The sequence below is a fragment of the Melospiza melodia genome, chromosome 2, assembly GCF_035770615.1.
Source record: "Melospiza melodia melodia isolate bMelMel2 chromosome 2, bMelMel2.pri, whole genome shotgun sequence".
In the NCBI taxonomy this organism is placed as follows: domain Eukaryota; kingdom Metazoa; phylum Chordata; class Aves; order Passeriformes; family Passerellidae; genus Melospiza; species Melospiza melodia.
This window is the reverse complement of record NC_086195.1, coordinates 33,967,837-33,986,945: the sequence shown is the minus strand read 5'-3', so window position 1 is coordinate 33,986,945 and position 19,109 is coordinate 33,967,837.

Sequence of the window (19,109 nt, the reverse complement as noted above, 5' to 3'; positions counted from 1 at the left end):
TTTGTTTTCCAGGGAAAAGCGCCGTTGTTCTTGTTTAGAGGCCTGTGGCTGGGAGTGGCCGGCTGCCTCCTTTGAACCCAGGATACGCAGGATGGTTCCCAGAGCCAAGGTGGCACCAGTGCCAAGTTGGGCTGGTTTGATAGTACCAAGTGGCTCCTGCAATCTGCCATCCAGAAGCGGGTCAGCTTACTTTTGTTTCCCAGGGAAACAGGCCGAGGTTTGTGTCTGGGGGCCTATGGCTGGGAGTGACCGGCTGGCTACTGAAAAGCTACGATAGGCAGGATGGTTACCAGACTCATGGTGGCACCAGTGCCAAGTCGGGCTGGTTTGATAATACTAAATAGCTCCTGAAATCTGCCATTCAGACGCGGGGCAGCGGATTTTTGTTTGCTGGAGAAAAGTTCCGTGGTTTTATTTTGGGGGTATATGGCTGGACGTGGCCGGCTGGCTCCTTAAAAAGATCGATACGCAGGATTGTTCCCTGACCCAAGGTGGCATCACTGTCAAGTCGGGCTGTTTTCGTAGTACCAAGTGCGTCCTGCAATTTGCCATCCAGAAGAGGGGCAGTTGAGTTTTGTTTGCCAGAGCAAAGGGCCGTGGTATGTGTTTGGGGGCATATGGCTGAGAGTGGCCGGCTGGCCCCTGAAAATCCACGATAGGCAGGATGGTTCCCAGAGCCAAGGTGGCACCAGTGCCATGTTGGCCTGGTTTGATAGTACCATGTGGCTGCTGTAATCTGCAATCCAGAAGCGGGGCAGCTTACTTTTGTTTGCCAGGGAAACGGGCCGAGATATTTGTCTGGGGGCCTATGGCTGGGAGTGACCGGCTGGCTCCTGAAAAGCTACGATAGGCAGGATGGTGACCAGACCCATGGTGGCACCAGTACCAAGTTGCGCTGGTTTGATAGTACCAAGTGGCTCCTGCAATCTGCCATCAAAAATTTGGCAGGCGAGTTTTGTTTTCCAGGGAAAAGCGCCGTTGTTTTTGTTTAGAGGCCTGTGGCTGGGAGTGGCCGCCTGTCCTCGTAGAATCTACGTTACGCAGCATGGTTCCCAGAGCCAAGGTGGCACGAGGGCCAAGTCGGGCAGGTTTGATAGTACCAAATGCATCCTGCAATCTGCCATCCAAAAGCGGGGCAGTTTACTTTTGTTTGCCAGGGAAACGGGCCGAGGTTTGTGTCTGGGGGCCTATGGCAGGGAGTGACCGGCTGGCTCCTGAAAAGCTACGATAGGCAGGATGTTTACCAGACCCATGGTGGCACCAGTGCCAAGTTGGGCTGATTTGATAGTACCAAGTGGCTCCTGCAATCTGCCATCAAAATGTTGGCAGGCGAGTTTTGTTTTCCAGGGAAAAGCGCCGTTGTTTGTGTTTGGGCGCCTGCTGCTCAGAGTGGCCGGGTGGCTGCTTAGAATCCACGATACGCAGGATGGTTCCCAGACCCAAGGTGGCACCAGTGCCAAGTCGGGCTGGTTTGACACTACCAAGTGGCTCCTGCAATCTGCCATCCAGAATCGGGGCAGCTTAATTTTGTTTGCCAGGGAAACGGTCCGAGGTTTGTGTCTGGGGGACTATGGCTGGGAGTGACCGGCTGGCTCCTGAAATGTTACAATAGGCAGGATGGTTCCCAGACCCATAGTGGCACCAGTGCCAAGTTGGGATGATTTGATAGTACCAAGTGGCTCCTGCAATCTGCCATCAAAAAGCTGGCAGGCGAGTTTTGTTTTCCAGGGAAAAGCGCCGTTGTTTGTGTTTGGGGGCCTGTGGCTGGGAGTGGCCGGCTGGCTCCTTAGAATCCACGATATGCAGGATTGTTCCCAGACCCAAGGTGGCACCAGTGCCAAGTCGGGCTGGTTTGATGGTGCAAAGTTGCTCCTGCAATCTGCCATCCAGACGCGGGGCAGCGGATTTTTGTTTCCATGAGAAATGGTCCGTGGTTTGTTTTTGGGGGTATATGGCTGGGCCTGGCCGGCTGGCTCCTTAAAAAGCTCGATATGCAGGATGGTTCCCTGACACAAGGTGGCACCAGTGCCACGTCGGGCGGTTTTCGTAGTACAAAGTGCGTCCTAAAATTTGCCATCCAGAAGAGGGGCAGTTGAGTTTTGTTTGCCAGAGAAAAGGTCCGTGGTTTGTTTTTGGGGGCATATGGCTGAGAGTGGCCGGCTGGCCCCTGAAAATCCACGATAGGCAGGATGGTTCCCAGACCAGAGGTGTCACCAGTGCCAAGTCGGGCTGGTTTGATAGTACTAAATAGCTCCTGCAATCTGCCATGCAGAAGCGGGGCAGCTTACTTTTGTTTGCCAGGGAAACGGGCCGAGGTTTGTGTCTGGGGGCCTATGGCTGGGAGTGACCGGCTGGCTCCTGAAAAGCTACGATAGGCAGGATGGTGACCAGACCCATGGTGGCACCAGTGCCAAGTTGGGCTGGTTTGATAGTACCAAGTGGCTCCGGCAATCTGCCATCAAAAAGTTGGCAGGCGAGTTTTGTTTTCCAGGGAAAAGCGCCGTTGTTTGTGTTTGGGGGCCTGTGGCTGGGAGTGGCCAGCTGGCTCCTTAGAACCCACGATACGCAGGATGGTTCCCAGACCAGAGGTGGCACCAGTGCCAAGTTGGACTGGTTTGATGGTGCAAAGTGGCTCCTGCAATCTGCCATCCAGAAGCGGGGCAGCTTACTTTTGTTTGCCAGGGAAACGGGCCGAAATATTTGTCTAGGGGCCTATGGCTGGGGGTGGCTGGCTGGCACCTGAAAAGCTACGATAGGCAGGATGGTGACCAGACCCATGGTGGCACCAGTGCAAAGTTGGGCTGGTTTGATAGTACCAAGTGGCTCCTGCAATCTGCCATCAAATGTTTGGCAGGCGAGTTTTGTTTTCCAGGGAAAAGCACCGTTGTGTGTGTTTTGGGGCCTGTGGCTGGGAGTGGCCAGCTGGCTCCTTAGAATCCACCATACGCAGGATGGTTCCCAGACCCAAGGTGGCACCAGTGCCAAGTCGGGCTGGTTTGTAAGTACCAAGTGGTTCCTGCAATCTGCCATCCAGAAGCGGGGCAGCTTACTTTTGTTTGCCAGAGAAAAAGGCTGTTGTTTGTGTTTCGGGACCTGTGGCTGGCAGTGGACGGCTGGCTCCTGAAAATCCATGATACGCAGGATGGTTCCCAGACCCAAGGTGGCACCAGTGCCAAGTCGGGCTGGTTTGATACTACCAAGTGCGTCCTGCAATCTGCCATCCAGAAGCGGGGCAGCTTAATTTTGTTTGCCAGGGAAACGGGCCGTGGGTTTTGTATGGGGGCCTATGGCTGAGAGTGGCCGGCTGGCTCCTGAAAATCCACGCTAGGCAGCATGGTTCCCAGATGCAAGGTGGCACCAGTGCCAAGTCGGGCTGGTTTGATGGTGCAAAGTGGCTCCTGCAGTCTGCCATCCAGAAGCGGGGCAGCTGATTTTTGTTTGCCAGAGAAAAATTCCGTGGATTGTTTTTGGGGGCATATTGCTGGGAGTGGCCGGCTGGCTCCTTAAAATGCTCGATACGCATGATGGTTCCCAGGCCCAAGGTGTCACCACTACCAAGTCGGCCTGCGGTTTTAGTATCAAGTTCATCCTGCAATTTGCCATCCAGAAGAGGGGCAGTTGAGTTTTGTTTGCCAGAGAAACGGGCCGAGGTTTCTGTTTGGGGACATATGGCTGAGAGTGGCCGGCTGGCCCCTGAATATCCACGATACACAGCATGGTTCCCAGATCCAAGGTGGCACCAGTGCCAAGTTGGGCTGGTTTGATAGTCCCAAGTGTCTCCTGCAATCTGCCATCCAGAAGCGGGGCAGCTTACTTTTGTTTGCCAGAGAAATAGGCCTAGGTTTTTCTCTGGGGGCCTGTGGCTAGGAGTGGCCGGCTGGCTCCTTAGAATCCACGATACGCAGGATGTTTCCCAGACCCAAGGTGGCACCAGTGCCAAGTCGGGCTGGTTTGATAGTACCAAGTGGCTCCTGCAAACTCCATCAAAATGTTGGCAGACGTGTTTTGTTTTCCAGGGAACAGCGCCGTTGATTTTGTTTGGGGACCTGTGGCTGGGAGTGGCCGGCTGGCTCCTTAGAATCCACGATACGCAGGATGGTTCCCAGACCCAAGGTTGCACCAGTGCCAAGTCGGGCTGGTTTGATTACACCAAGTGGCTCCTGCAATCTGCCATCCAGAAGTGAGGCAGCTAAGTTTGTTTGCCAGAAAAAAGGGCCGTGGATTTTGTTGGGGGCCTGTGGCTGGGAGTAGCCGGCTGGCTCCTTAAAATCCACGATAGGCTGGATGGTTCCCAGACCCAAGGTGGCACCAGTGCCAAGTCGGGCTGGTTTGATAGTACCAAGTGGCTCCTGCAATCTGCCATCCAGAAGCGGTTCAGTTGAGTTTTGTTTGCCAGAGAAAAGGGCCGTGGGTTGTGTTTGGGGGCATATGGCTGGGAGTGGCCGGCTGTCTCATTAAAAAGATCGATACGCAGGATGGTTCCCAGACCCAAGGTGGCACCAGTGCCAAGTCGGGCTGTTTTTATAGTACCAAGTGCGTCCTGCAATTTGCCATCCAGAAGAGGGGCAGTGGAGTTTTGTTTGCCAGAGAATAGCGCCGTTGTTTGTGTTTGGGGGCTTTTGGCTGGGAGTGGCCGACTGGCGCCTTAGAATCTGTGTTACGCAGCATGGTTCCCAGACCAGAGGTGGCACCAGTGCCAAGTTGGGCTGGTTTGATAGTACCAAGTGGCTCCTGCAATCTGCCATCCAGAAGTGGGGCAGCTTACTTTTGTTTGCCAGGGAAACGGGCCGAGGTTTGTGACTGGGGACCTATGGCTGGGAGTGACCGGCTGGCTCCTGAAAAGCTACGATAGGCAGGATGGTGACCAGACCCATGGTGGCACCAGTGCCAAGTTGGGCTGGTTTGATAGTACCAAGTGGCTCCTGCAATCTGCCATCAAAAAGTTGTCAGGCGAGTTTTGTATTCCAGGGAAAAGCGCCGTTGTTTGTATTTGGGGGCCTGTGGCAGGGAGTGGCCGGCTGGCTCCTTTGAACCCACAATACGCAGGATGGTTCCCAGACCCAAGGTGGCACCAGTGCCAAGTCGGGCTGGTTTGATACTACCAAGTGCGTCCTGCAATCTGCCATCCAGAAGCGGGGCAGCTTAATTTTGTTTGCCAGGGAAACGGGCCGTGGGTTTTGTTTGGGGGCCTATGGCTGAGAGTGGCCGGCTGGCTCCTGAAAATCCACGCTAGGCAGCATGGTTCCCAGATGCAAGGTGGCAGCAGTGCCAAGTTGGGCTGGTTTGATAGTCCCAAGTGGCTCCTGCAATCTGCCATCCAGAAGCGGTGCAGTTGAGTTTTGTTTGCCAGAGAAAAGGGCCGTGGGTTGTGTTTGGGGGCATATGGCTGGGAGTGGCCGGCTGTCTCATTAAAAAGACCGATACGCAGGATGGTTCCCAGACCCAAGGTGGCACCAGTGCCAAGTCGGGCTGTTTTTATAGTACCAAGTGCGTCCTGCAATTTGCCATCCAGAAGAGGGTCAGTGGAGTTTTGTTTGCCAGAGAATAGCGCCGTTGTTTGTGTTTGGCAGCTTGTGGCTGGGAGTGGCCGACTGGCGCCGTAGAATCTGTGTTACGCAGCATGGTTCCCAGACCCAAGGTGGCACCAGTGCCAAGTTGGGCTGGTTTGATAGTACCAAGTGGCTCCTGCAATCTGCCATCCAGAAGCGGGGCAGCTTACTTTTGTTTGCCAGGGAAACGGGCCGAGGTTTGTGACTGGGGACCTATGGCTGGGAGTGACCGGCTGGCTCCTGAAAAGCTACGATAGGCAGGATGGTGACCAGACCCATGGTGGCACCAGTGCCAAGTTGGGCTGGTTTGATAGTACCAAGTGGCTCCTGCAATCTGCCATCAAAAAGTTGTCAGGCGAGTTTTGTTTTCCAGGGAAAAGCGCCGTTGTTTGTATTTGGGGGCCTGTGGCTGGGAGTGGCCGGCTGGCTCCTTTGAACCCACAATACGCAGGATGGTTCCCAGACCCAAGGTGGCACCAGTGCCAAGTCGGGCTGGTTTGATACTACCAAGTGCGTCCTGCAATCTGCCATCCAGAAGCGGGGCAGCTTAATTTTGTTTGCCAGGGAAACGGGCCGTGGGTTTTGTATGGGGGCCTATGGCTGAGAGTGGCCGGCTGGCTCCTGAAAATCCACGCTAGGCAGCATGGTTCCCAGATGCAAGGTGGCACCAGTGCCAAGTCGGGCTGGTTTGATGGTGCAAAGTGGCTCCTGCAATCTGCCATCCAGAAGCGGGGCAGCTGATTTTTGTTTGCCAGAGAAAAATTCCGTGGATTGTTTTTGGGGGCATATTGCTGGGAGTGGCCGGCTGGCTCCTTAAAATGCTCGATACGCATGATGGTTCCCAGGTCCAAGGTGTCACCACTACCAAGTCGGCCTGCGGTTTTAGTATCAAGTTCATCCTGCAATTTGCCATCCAGAAGAGGGGCAGTTGAGTTTTGTTTGCCAGAGAAACGGGCCGAGGTTTCTGTTTGGGGACATATGGCTGAGAGTGGCCGGCTGGCCCCTGAATATCCACGATACACAGCATGGTTCCCAGATCCAAGGTGGCACCAGTGCCAAGTTGGGCTGGTTTGATAGTACCAAGTGTCTCCTGCAATCTGCCATCCAGAAGCGGGGCAGCTTACTTTTGTTTGCCAGAGAAATAGGCCTAGGTTTTTGTCTGGGGGCCTGTGGCTAGGAGTGGCCGGCTGGCTCCTAAGAATCCACGATACGCAGGATGTTTCCCAGACCCAAGGTGGCACCAGTGCCAAGTCGGGCTGGTTTGATAGTACCAAGTGGCTCCTGCAAACTCCATCAAAAAGTTGGCAGGCGTGTTTTGTTTTCCAGGGAACAGCGCCGTTGATTTTGTTTGGGGGCCTGTGGCTGGGAGTGGCCGGCTGGCTCCTTAGAATCCACGATACGCAGGATGGTTCCCAGACCCAAGGTGGCACCAGTGCCAAGTCGGGCTGGTTTGATTACACCAAGTGGCTCCTGCAATCTGCCATCCAGAAGTGAGGCAGCTAAGTTTTGTTTGCCAGAAAAAAGGGCCGTGGTTTTTGTTGGGGGCCTGTGGCTGGGAGTGGCCGGCTGGCTCCTTAGAATCCACCATACGCAGGATGGTTCCCAGACCCAAGGTGGCACCAGTGCCAAGTCGGGCTGGTTTGATACTACCAAGTGGCTCCTGCAAACTGCCATCCAGAAGCGGGGCAGCTGAGTTTTGTTTGCCAGGGAAATGGGCCGTTGTTTGTGTTTGGGGGCCTGTGGCTGGGAGTGTTCGGCTGGTTCCTGAATATGTACGATACGCAGGATTGTTCCCAGACCCAAGGTGGCACCAGTGCCAAGTCGGGCTGGTTTGATGGTGCAAAGTGGCTCCTGCAATCTGCCATCCAGACGCGGGGCAGCGGATTTTTGTTTCCATGAGAAATGGTCCGTGGTTTGTTTTTGGGGGTATATGGCTGGGCCTGGCCGGCTGGCTCCTTAAAAAGCTCGATATGCAGGATGGTTCCCTGACACAAGGTGGCACCAGTGCCACGTCGGGCGGTTTTCGTAGTACAAAGTGCGTCCTAAAATTTGCCATCCAGAAGAGGGGCAGTTGAGTTTTGTTTGCCAGAGAAAAGGTCCGTGGTTTGTTTTTGGGGGCATATGGCTGAGAGTGGCTGGCTGGCCCCTGAAAATCCACGATACACAGGATGGTTCCCAGATCCAAGGTGGCACCTGTGCCAAGTCGGGCTGATTTGATAGTACTAAGTAGCTCCTGCAATCTGCCATCCAGAAGCGGGACAGCTTACTTTTGTTTGCCAGGGAAACGGGCCGAGGTTTGTGTCTGGGGGCCTATGGCTGAGAGTGACTGGCTGGCTCCTGAAAAGCTACAATAGGCAGGATGGTGACCAGACCCATGGTGGCACCAGTGCCAAGTTGGGCTGGTTTGATAGTACCAAATGGTTCCTGCAATCTGCCATCCAGAAGCAGGGCATCTGAGTTTTGTTTGCCAGAGAAAAGGGCCTTGGTTTGTGTTTGGGGGCATATGGCTGGGTGTGGCCAGCTGGCTCCTTAAAATGCACGATATGCAACATGGCTCCCAGACCCAAGGTGGCACCAGTGCCAAGTTGGGCTGGTTTGATAGTACCAAGTGGCTCCTGCAATCTGCCATCAAAAAGTTGTCAGGCGAGTTTTGTTTTCCAGGGAAAAGCGCCGTTGTTTGTATTTGGGGGCCTGTGGCTGGGAGTGGCCGACTGGCTCCTTTGAACCCACAATACGCAGGATGGTTCCCAGACCCAATGTGGCACAAGTGCCAAGTCGGGCTGGTTTGATACTACCAAGTGCGTCCTGCAATCTGCCATCCAGAAGCGGGGCAGCTTAATTTTGTTTGCCAGGGAAACGGGCCGTGGGTTTTGTTTGGGGGCCTATGGCTGAGAGTGGCCGGCTGGCTCCTGAAAATCCACGCTAGGCAGCATGGTTCCCAGACCCAAGGTGGCACCAGTGCCAAGTCGGGCTGGTTTGATGGTGCAAAGTGGCTCCTGCAATCTGCCATCCAGAAGCGGGGCAGCTGATTTTTGTTTGCCAGAGAAAAATTCCGTGGATTGTTTTTGGGGGCATATTGCTGGGAGTGGCCGGCTGGCTCCTTAAAATGCTCGATACGCATGATGGTTCCCAGGTCCAAGGTGTCACCACTACCAAGTCGGCCTGCGGTTTTAGTATCAAGTTCATCCTGCAATTTGCCATCCAGAAGAGGGGCAGTTGAGTTTTGTTTGCCAGAGAAACGGGCCGAGGTTTCTGTTTGGGGACATATGGCTGAGAGTGGCCGGCTGGCCCCTGAATATCCACGATACACAGCATGGTTCCCAGATCCAAGGTGGCACCAGTGCCAAGTTGGGCTGGTTTGATAGTACCAAGTGTCTCCTGCAATCTGCCATCCAGAAGCGGGGCAGCTTACTTTTGTTTGCCAGAGAAATAGGCCTAGGTTTTTGTCTGGGGGCCTGTGGCTAGGAGTGGCCGGCTGGCTCCTAAGAATCCACGATACGCAGGATGTTTCCCAGACCCAAGGTGGCACCAGTGCCAAGTCGGGCTGGTTTGATAGTACCAAGTGGCTCCTGCAAACTCCATCAAAAAGTTGGCAGGCGTGTTTTGTTTTCCAGGGAACAGCGCCGTTGATTTTGTTCGGGGGCCTGTGGCTGGAAGTGGCCGGCTGGCTCCTTAGAATCCACGATACGCAGGATGGTTCCCAGACCCAAGGTGGCACCAGTGCCAAGTCGGGCTGGTTTGATTACACCAAGTGGCTCCTGCAATCTGCCATCCAGAAGTGAGGCAGCTAAGTTTTGTTTGCCAGAAAAAAGGGCCGTGGTTTTTGTTGGGGGCCTGTGGCTGGGAGTGGCCGGCTGGCTCCTTAGAATCCACCATACGCAGGATGGTTCCCAGACCCAAGGTGGCACCAGTGCCAAGTCGGGCTGGTTTGATAGTCCCAAGTGGCTCCTGCAAACTGCCATCCAGAAGCGGGGCAGCTGAGTTTTGTTTGCCAGGGAAATGGGCCGTTGTTTGTGTTTGGGGGCCTGTGGCTGGGAGTGTTCGGCTGGTTCCTGAATATGTACGATACGCAGGATTGTTCCCAGACCCAAGGTGGCACCAGTGCCAAGTCGGGCTGGTTTGATGGTGCAAAGTGGCTCCTGCAATCTGCCATCCAGACGCGGGGCAGCGGATTTTTGTTTCCATGAGAAATGGTCCGTGGTTTGTTTTTGGGGGTATATGGCTGGGCCTGGCCGGCAGGCTCCTTAAAAAGCTCGATATGCAGGATGGTTCCCTGACACAAGGTGGCACCAGTGCCACGTCGGGCGGTTTTCGTAGTACAAAGTGCGTCCTAAAATTTGCCATCCAGAAGAGGGGCAGTTGAGTTTTGTTTGCCAGAGCAAAGGTCCGTGGTTTGTTTTTGGGGGCATATGGCTGAGAGTGGCTGGCTGGCCCCTGAAAATCCACGATACACAGGATGGTTCCCAGATCCAAGGTGGCACCTGTGCCAAGTCGGGCTGATTTGATAGTACTAAGTAGCTCCTGCAATCTGCCATCCAGAAGCGGGGCAGCTTACTTTTGTTTGCCAGGTAAACGGGCCGAGGTTTGTGTTTGGGGGCCTATGGCTGAGAGTGACCGGCTGGCTCCTGAAAAGCTACAATAGGCAGGATGGTGACCAGACCCATGGTGGCACCAGTGCCAAGTTGGGCTGGTTTGATAATACCAAGTGGTTCCTGCAATCTGCCATCCAGAAGCAGGGCAGCTGAGTTTTGTTTGCCAGAGAAAAGGGCCTTGGTTTGTGTTTGGGGGCATATGGCTGGGTGTGGCCAGCTGGCTCCTTAAAATGCACGATATGCAACATGGCTCCCAGACCCAAGGTGGCACCAGTGCCAAGTTGGGCTGGTTTGATAGTACCAAGTGGCTCCTGCAATCTTCCATGATCACGTGGAGAAATACTTTCTGGTTTCAGCCTCATGCTCTTTCTTCTCTCCCTCAACTTCTCTATCACCTCTCATCTGGTTCACATGCGCTGTCTTCAAGGTCCACAGGCTACTTTTCACAGAATCTTCTGGCCTGATGAAGTAAGAATGATGAATAGAACAGAGCTGGGATCTATTTTCCAGTTTGGATAAAATGCATTCTGCACACAAATCCAAGGAGAACGGGCTGCCCCGATGCCCAGAAAATCTTTCACTCCTGCTAGTGTTCTACGTCAACCGCAACTTAGTCTGAAAGAAAAGCTTTTTCTCTGAGAACATCTGAGAGGTTTGCATGAAGCACTGATATCTGACATATGCAATTTTGAATAGGAGAGGAAAAAGAAAATGGCAAGGAGTTTTTAATTTTAGTGGTTTCAATTTTAATTTCCGTGCACTTTTTCAAAACTTGTCAGCTCAAATGCCCATCAACATCTTTTAGTCATCTGTAAGTCAGTATTCATATAAAATGTGCTTCAAATCCAAAGAATTTCAAATTTGCACTCCAAGCTTCTATGCCTAGATTTATGATTTCCTACACATATTAGATGAAAGGAAGGCCTTTTTTACTGTGGGAGTGCTGGAACACTGGAACAGGTTGCCCAGAGAAGTTGTGGGTGTCCCATCCCTGAAAGTATTCAAGGTCACCTTGGACGGGGCTTGGAGCAGCAACAAAGGAGAAGCTTGATGGTAGAGAAACAAAGTTGGACTATAGAAGAAACTCGGATTGAAGTATAGGATCAAGTTTTCTCTCAGCTCTTGGGGTAAATTCAAAGTTGTACAAAATGACATTTATCTGTGCTATTCACTACTGTAACAGAAAGTTTCATGAAAACTGTACAGAAGATAGTAAATTTTAAAAGAGATAAGAATTACAGCATAAAATCCATGGGATAGGTTACAACATGAGACACTCTCTAAGAGAAAATCTCTTTGTTTCAGCACTTCATCGGGGTAAGATTTCATGAAGTGCCAAAGAAGGCGGCAAAATATCATTCGGGACATTATTTACTGGAATTCAGCCTGGCCATTAGTAGGAACTGCCTTTGAACATATCATGTAGATATACCACACACACTTTCCCTTCACTGAAAAATTACTGTTTACAACAAATAAGCAATTGACGATCAAAATTGATTGAAAGCATCTTAAACATGTCAAGTATTTCATTGTAGATGATCTGTGATCCAAATGCTTCTTCCACCTTCGAGAGGGACAGAAGAATTCTTCCATATCATGATGGTTTAAAATTGTATCAACCAATGTTTTCTGCTGAAAAGATATCATCTATTTTTTTCTATTTTTGGAAGAAAATATTCCTAGACATACAACAGGTGAGAACTAAGTAATTTTAAAGAAACAAATGAAATGAAAATATTCTGTAAATAGAATGAAATGAAAAGCTGTGTTTTAAATAGGAGCTAAATATTAAACAGAATTTTTGTACCAGGCATTTGAATTACTGCACCAGCTCTTTTGCCCATCAAGAGAGGCATTTAGCATTTCAGTCTTTTCCAAGGTGTTCATGATCTGCTATGCTGATCTCTGTGTGTGCCTAGGTGTGTGTGGAGGGGGGGGCATATGAAGGGGAGTGTGTATGTTTGCTTTACAATTGTTGTGGCAGATTCATGCCTCAGCTCCACATTTTGTTTTAAAAAGGTCACACCGAGTGGATATGAAGTTTACTATCAACAAGAGATCGATTCCCAAATCATCCATTTGACTCTCCCTTATAAATCATGTGCTTTGTTGCATATTTTATCAAATATACTTTCAAGCCAGATGGAGGAAGGAGGATGTGGGAATCCCTCCACCATCTTGCAACTTTTATGTAAGTAGGTTTTCAAGAAAATCATCATTTCTCTTTTAAATATGTCTGGAACAGGCATGATGGTAGTGTCAACCTGTTGGAGTTTTTGTTGCTGGAAGAAGTTGTACAAAAGGATTGGTTTTTACATTGACCAGTTACTGAATCAAGCGCAGGAATACATTGGAAATTTAGCTGGGGGTTCCTTTTCCCAGCAGACTACTTCTAGAACGAGCTTGTACACTGAAGCTGACTCTTTTGCTCTCTTTTTGTTTCTTTCCTATTTTCTTGGCTTCTTTGCCACTATCTAGACAATTTTGGAACTTTGTTCCCAACTAAAATGGTTTCAATAGTCTGATTGTGATCATACATTTTTACAAGGAATTTTTAAAATCTTTCCTCGAGTCCAGAAAGTCAAGGACTTAGATCTTTTTCTTCCCTTATTAATATTGCCATGAAATTGATAAATAAAGACCAACTCTTTATTTTTGTTTTTAACCCACGTAGATAATTCCCATCCATTAATCCATTTTGTGGACCAATAGCTGCCATTCTGATGGAAGCTGTCACTTCTTAACAATAGGCATTCTGTGACTATGTTGACTGCACTTTGGGTGAAGATCCTAACTGGTCTTAGATATACATAGGGAGAAATTTGCTCAGCCAGTGTCAGTCTTAAGCATGCGTATCAGAAGATCTTTCTAGAGCTGGGAATTTTCCCATGAAAGGGATTCAGTTAGGGAAGAGACACTTGTGCCAGAGTTTTACATTCTTCTTGAACACTGCTTAAGGAACTTAGATGCCATGTCCATTTGGATCTCTGTCTGCACAGAACTTTGTCATGCCAGTGCTTTGAAATGCATCTTGAAGAGAATTCACTAGCACAGAATGAAAGAGAGTGGAAGGGGTTGGTGGGGCTAACCAGGCCCAACCCCCCTGCCTAAACCAGGATACCTAGAGCCTCTTGCCCAGGATTCTATCTGGGTGTACTTTTAATGTCTTCAAAGATCCAGGCTCCACAATCTTTCTGGGCAGTCTGTGCCGTGGTTCAGTCACCCTGACAGTAAAGAAACATTTACTGATGTTCAAAGGCAATCTCCTGTATTTCAGTGTGTGCCCACTGCCTCTTGTCTTTTCCCTCAGCATCACTGAAAAGACACTGATTCCCTCCCCTTTGCACTATTGCTTCCATATGTATGTGTGATGCCATGTAGAGGTATGTCAAAAACCTCCCTGAAGCCCAGGCAGATAATATTCCCTTCATCTACCAGTCAAGTTGATTCATCAGAGGAGTTTAAAGTGATGTTCAGCATGAAATTCCCCTGAAAAATCATGCTAACTACATTATTTGGTCATCTGTCATGTGCCTGGCAAGGATTTCCAGGAAGAGCTGCTTCATCAACTTCCTGGGGATAAAAAAGAGGCTGGCTGGTTTGTACTATGGCGAGTCCTCTTAATTGCCTTTTTTGAAGATGGGTGTCATTTGCTAACATCCACTCTTTAGCTCCTCTTCTCATCTACACCTCGGCAAAAAGCTTTTCCACTATGTCTGGCTAGGAAAAACTGTGCCAGCACAGAAAACATCTCCCATCGTGTTCTAGAAGTTGCACGGATGTCTGCCAAGTGTTTGGCAGGAAGAAAAGAAAAGTTGTCCAAAACAGCTTCCAATCGAATGTTCCTGTGATTGGAAAAGTCAGGAGAGTGCAAAGGTACTGTTTTCTATCAGTTGGCAAGGTGCGCACACAATCCCAGTGTTGTACAGCTTGCTTCTTCACCTTCCCGAAGCTGCCGCTCTCGCCGGCTGCCGGAGCCCAAGAAGCGGCTTCTTCGCGCAAAGACGATTGTGCCGCTCACAGTGCTCTCCTTAGCGCGGCTTCTGCCGAAAGACGCCCGGCAGCGGCTCTTACCTCCGGAGAGCATCCTACCTTCGTCTTTAGCTCCTCTTCTCATCTACACCTCGGCAAAACGCTTTTCCACTATGTCTGGCTAGGAAAAACTGTGCCAGCACAGAAAACATCTCCCATCGTGTTCTAGAAGTTGCACGGATGTCTGCCAAGTGTTTGGCAGGAAGAAAAGAAAAGTTGTCCAAAACAGCTTCCAATCGAATGTTCATGTGATTGGAAAAGTCAGGAGAGTGCAAAGGTACTGTTTTCTATCAGTTGGCAAGGTGCGCACACAATCCCAGTGTTGTACAGCTTGCTTCTTCACCTTCCCGAAGCTGCCGCTCTCGCCGGCTGCCGGAGCCCAAGAAGCGGCTTCTTCGCGCAAAGACGATTGTGCTGCTCACAGGGCTCTCCTTAGCGCGGCTTCTGCCGAAAGACGCCCGGCAGCGGCTCTTACCTCCGGAGAGCATCCTACCTTCGTCTTTCGCGTCTTTTGTAGTCTACATCTTAGCAAAACGCTTTTCCACTATGTCTGGCTAGGAAAAACTGTGCCAGCACAGAAAACATCTCCCATCGTGTTCTAGAAGTTGCACGGATGTCTGCCAAGTGTTTGGCAGGAAGAAAAGAAAAGTTGTCCAAAACAGCTTCCAATCGAATGTTCCTGTGATTGGAAAAGTCAGGAGAGTGCAAAGGTACTGTTTTCTATCAGTTGGCAAGGTGCGCACACAATCCCAGTGTTGTACAGCTTGCTTCTTCACCTTCCCGAAGCTGCCGCTCTCGCCGGCTCCCGGAACCGAAGAAGCGGCTTCTTCGCGCAAAGACGATTGTGCCGCTCACAGGGCTCTCCTTAGCGCGGCTTCTGCCGAAAGACGCCCGGCAGCGGCTCTTACCTCCGGAGAGCATCCTACCTTCGTCTTTCGCGTCTTTTATAGTCTACATCTTAGCAAAACGCTTTTCCACTATGTCTGGCTAGGAAAAACTGTGCCAGCACAGAAAACATCTCCCATCGTGTTCTAGAAGTTGCACGGATGTCTGCCAAGTGTTTGGCAGGAAGAAAAGAAAAGTTGTCCAAAACAGCTTCCAATCGAATGTTCCTGTGATTGGAAAAGTCAGGAGAGTGCAAAGGTACTGTTTTCTATCAGTTGGCAAGGTGCGCACACAATCCCAGTGTTGTACAGCTTGCTTCTTCACCTTCCCGAAGCTGCCGCTCTCGCCGGCTCCCGGAACCGAAGAAGCGGCTTCTTCGCGCAAAGACGATTGTGCCGCTCACAGGGCTCTCCTTAGCGCGGCTTCTGCCGAAAGACGCCCGGCAGCGGCTCTTACCTCCTGAGAGTGGCAGCTTCGGGAAGGTGAAGAAGCAAGCTGTACAACACTGGGATTGTGTGCGCACCTTGCCAACTGATAGAAAACAGTACCTTTGCACTCTCCTGACTTTTCCAATCACAGGAACATTCGATTGGAAGCTGTTTTGGACAACTTTTCTTTTCTTCCTGCCAAACACTTGGCAGACATCCGTGCAACTTCTAGAACACGATGGGAGATGTTTTCTGTGCTGGCACAGTTTTTCCTAGCCAGACATAGTGGAAAAGCGTTTTGCTAAGATGTAGACTACAAAAGACGCGAAAGACGAAGGTAGGATGCTCTCCGGAGGTAAGAGCCGCTGCCGGGCGTCTTTCGGCAGAAGCCGCGCTAAGGAGAGCACTGTGAGCGGCACAATCGTCTTTGCGCGAAGAAGCCGCTTCTTGGGCTCCGGCAGCCGGCGAGAGCGGCAGCTTCGGGAAGGTGAAGAAGCAAGCTGTACAACACTGGGATTGTGTGCGCACCTTGCCAACTGATAGAAAACAGTACCTTTGCACTCTCCTGACTTTTCCAATCACAGGAACATTCGATTGGAAGCTGTTTTGGACAACTTTTCTTTTCTTCCTGCCAAACACTTGGCAGACATCCGTGCAACTTCTAGAACACGATGGGAGATGTTTTCTGTGCTGGCACAGTTTTTCCTAGCCAGACATAGTGGAAAAGCGTTTTGCCGAGGTGTAGACTACAAAAGACGCGAAAGACGAAGGTAGGATGCTCTCCGGAGGTAAGAGCCGCTGCCGGGCGTCTTTCGGCAGAAGCCGCGCTAAGGAGAGCACTATGAGCGGCACAATCGTCTTTGCGCGAAGAAGCCGCTTCTTGGGCTCCGGCAGCCGGCGAGAGCGGCAGCTTCGGGAAGGTGAAGAAGCAAGCTGTACAACACTGGGATTGTGTGCGCACCTTGCCAACTGATAGAAAACAGTACCTTTGCACTCTCCTGACTTTTCCAATCACATGAACATTCGATTGGAAGCTGTTTTGAACAACTTTTCTTTTCTTCCTGCCAAACACTTGGCAGACATCCGTGCAACTTCTAGAACACGATGGGAGATGTTTTCTGTGCTGGCACAGTTTTTCCTAGCCAGACATAGTGGAAAAGCGTTTTGCCGAGGTGTAGACTACAAAAGACGCGAAAGACGAAGGTAGGATGCTCTCCGGAGGTAAGAGCCGCTGCCGGGCGTCTTTCGGCAGAAGCCGCGCTAAGGAGAGCCCTGTGAGCGGCACAATCGTCTTTGCGCGAAGAAGCCGCTTCTTGGGCTCCGGCAGCCGGCGAGAGCGGCAGCTTCGGGAAGGTGAAGAAGCAAGCTGTACAACACTGGGATTGTGTGCGCACCTTGCCAACTGATAGAAAACAGTACCTTTGCACTCTCCCGACTTTTCCAATCACAGGAACATTCGATTGGAAGCTGTTTTGGACAACTTTTCTTTTCTTCCTGCCAAACACTTGGCAGACATCCGTGCAACTTCTAGAACACGATGGGAGATGTTTTCTGTGCTGGCACAGTTTTTCCTAGCCAGACATAGTGGAAAAGCGTTTTGCCGAGGTGTAGACTACAAAAGACGCGAAAGACGAAGGTAGGATGCTCTCCGGAGGTAAGAGCCGCTGCCGGGCGTCTTTCGGCAGAAGCCGCGCTAAGGAGAGCACTGTGAGCGGCACAATCGTCTTTGCGCGAAGAAGCCGCTTCTTGGGCTCCGGCAGCCGGCGAGAGCGGCAGCTTCGGGAAGGTGAAGAAGCAAGCTGTACAACACTGGGATTGTGTGCGCACCTTGCCAACTGATAGAAAACAGTACCTTTGCACTCTCCTGACTTTTCCAATCACAGGAACATTCGATTGGAAGCTGTTTTGGACAACTTTTCTTCCTGCCAAACACTTGGCAGACATCCGTGCAACTTCTAGAACACGATGGGAGATGTTTTCTGTGCTGGCACAGTTTTTCCTAGCCAGACATAGTGGAGAAGCGTTTTGCTAAGATGTAGACTACAAAAGACGCGAAAGACGAAGGTAGGATGCTCTCCGGAGGTAAGAGCCGCTGCCGGGCGTCTTTCGGCAGAAGCCGCGCTAAGGAGAGCACTGTGAGCGGCACAATCGTCTTTGCGCGAAGAAGCCGCTTCTTGGGCTCCGGCAGCCGGCGAGAGCGGCAGCTTCGGGAAGGTGAAGAAGCAAGCTGTACAACACTGGGATTGTGTGCGCACCTTGCCAACTGATAGAAAACAGTACCTTTGCACTCTCCTGACTTTTCCAATCACAGGAACATTCGATTGGAAGCTGTTTTGGACAACTTTTCTTTTCTTCCTGCCAAACACTTGGCAGACATCCGTGCAACTTCTAGAACACGATGGGAGATGTTTTCTGTGCTGGCACAGTTTTTCCTAGCCAGACATAGTGGAAAAGCGTTTTGCTAAGATGTAGACTACAAAAGACGCGAAAGACGAAGGTAGGATGCTCTCCGGAGGTAAGAGCCGCTGCCGGGCGTCTTTCGGCAGAAGCCGCGCTAAGGAGAGCACTGTGAGCGGCACAATCGTCTTTGCGCGAAGAAGCCGCTTCTTGGGCTCCGGCAGCCGGCGAGAGCGGCAGCTTCGGGAAGGTGAAGAAGCAAGCTGTACAACACTGGGATTGTGTGCGCACCTTGCCAACTGATAGAAAACAGTACCTTTGCACTCTCCTGACTTTTCCAATCACAGGAACATTCGATTGGAAGCTGTTTTGGACAACTTTTCTTTTCTTCCTGCCAAACACTTGGCAGACATCCGTGCAACTTCTAGAACACGATGGGAGATGTTTTCTGTGCTGGCACAGTTTTTCCTAGCCAGACATAGTGGAAAAGCTTTTTGCCGAGGTGTAGACTACATAAGACGCGAAAGACGAAGGTAGGATGCTCTCCGGAGGTAAGAGCCGCTGCCGGGCGTCTTTCGGCAGAAGCCGCGCTAAGGAGAGCACTGTGAGCGGCACAATCGTCTTTGCGCGAAGAAGCCGCTTCTTGGGCTCCGGCAGCCGGCGAGAGCGGCAGCTTCGGGAAGGTGAAGAAGCAAGCTGTACAACACTGGGATTGTGTGCGCACCTTGCCAACTGATAGAAAACAGTACCTTTGCACTCTCCTGACTTTTCCAATCACAGGAACATTCGATTGGAAGCTGTTTTGGACAACTTTTCTTTTCTTCCTGCCAAACACTTGGCAGACATCCGTGCAACTTCTAGAACACGATGGGAGATGTTTTCTGTGCTGGCACAGTTTTTCCTAGCCAGACATAGTGGAAAAGCGTTTTGCTAAGATGTAGACTACAAAAGACGCGAAAGACGAAGGTAGGATGCTCTCCGGAGGTAAGAGCCGCTGCCGGGCGTCTTTCGGCAGAAGCCGCGCTAAGGAGAGCACTGTGAGCGGCACAATCGTCTTTGCGCGAAGAAGCCGCTTCTTGGGCTCCGGCAGCCGGCGAGAGCGGCAGCTTCGGGAAGGTGAAGAAGCAAGCTGTACAACACTGGGATTGTGTGCGCACCTTGCCAACTGATAGAAAACAGTACCTTTGCACTCTCCTGACTTTTCCAATCACAGGAACATTCGA